The sequence below is a fragment of the Tachyglossus aculeatus genome, chromosome 3 (genome assembly GCF_015852505.1).
Source record: "Tachyglossus aculeatus isolate mTacAcu1 chromosome 3, mTacAcu1.pri, whole genome shotgun sequence".
Taxonomy (NCBI): Eukaryota; Metazoa; Chordata; class Mammalia; order Monotremata; family Tachyglossidae; genus Tachyglossus; species Tachyglossus aculeatus.
Genome location: NC_052068.1, coordinates 42,772,193 through 42,773,496, shown reverse-complemented (window position 1 = coordinate 42,773,496; position 1,304 = coordinate 42,772,193). Strand labels below are relative to the sequence as shown.

The following is a 1,304-nucleotide window of genomic DNA, read 5'->3' as shown; positions in this document are numbered from 1 at the left end:
TCAAGGGCTGCAAGTTTCTTCTGTTCCCCGCATATCTGATGCTACCACTGTCAGAGGTAACTAGCCAAGATGGGACATTAAACTGATACAATGTGACATTGCTTAGCCTCTCCCCACCTTCAAGGCACCCTAGAAGCCACAGAAGGAGGCAGAGGAAGCAAGAAACATAAGGAGGTAGAAACAAATAACACTCAACAAACATATTTTTTTCCTATGATATAGGCATAAACATATGCCCATATTCTCTTGGTCACACAGCAAAAGACTATTAAGCCCCACATTTGTTCAGTCATGAAATACATTAACTTACTCCTCACTTTCACCCTTCTCCTTCCCACCTACCAATTCATGTACATTAATTCACTTAAGCAAATCTCTGGTTATAGAATAAGACTATAGCTTTTGATACCTCTCAGGGTCACACCTGGAAAGTTTCCTGTATCCTACCAGTTTTGACTATGGGAGGGAGAGTCAGGCAGGAGCATATCCATTCCATTCCTAGCTTGGGCAGTGGCTAGCTAGTGGAAGGCAATCTGCCACAAATCAAAACTCACCTGTGCTTGGCAACAGTGGCAATGGAGAGAGTCGAGGACGGAGACTCAAGTTTACTGAGCTGAAAGAGGCAAGGGTAAACTGCTTCCATATTTTTACCAAGAAAACTCTATGGATACACTACTAGAACAACGGCTAATGGAGGTGGAGCATTCTGGCAGAGATGTGTCCATGGAGATGCTGTGGATCAGACGTGACTCAACAGCCTAAGACAACAGCATAGCATTCGAAATCACAGGCAGCTGCTTATCCCTTAGCTCATTATCAGAGTTAGTAGAACAAGAACTCTAGGAAACTCTGGTGGTGACAGTGCCTTTGGTTTCTCTTCTGAACTGTTCCTGCAGTTCCTCCTTTTCTTTCTAGACCCCCACTGTCAAAATCCTCCTGCTGTGACTCAAAGCTTTAGGTGTAGCCCCGGTTGTGCTGACGCAGTTAGTAGCACCAGTAGTTGGCATATGAGTCAACAGCTGTAACTGTTACTGGGAGCACTATTTTCTTTTTGCAACTCTGCTTTTCCATTTTCCAGACAACATTATAAGTCAGAAAAAGATCCAGTTTTCCCATCCTTTCTCCTAAGCTCCATGAAAAGCTACTTCCTGGTCCTCTGACCAATATTAAGCTTCCCTGAATGCAACTTTTTGAATGATTTTTTTGTTAAGCACTTATTATGTGCCAGGCACTGTACTAAACAATGGGGTTAGAAACAAAAGAATCAGGTTGGATGCAGTCACTATCCTACATAGTACTCTCAG

General features: G+C 43.2%; 1 non-coding gene across 1 annotated transcript; it reads left to right on the top strand.

Annotated features, from left to right (window-relative positions):
* Nucleotides 1–406: 406 nt before the first annotated feature.
* On the top strand, nt 407–544 carry LOC119926279. The gene has a single exon (XR_005450167.1). It is a non-coding gene; the product is annotated as a small nucleolar RNA SNORA7 (small nucleolar RNA).
* Nucleotides 545–1,304: the final 760 nt, after the last annotated feature.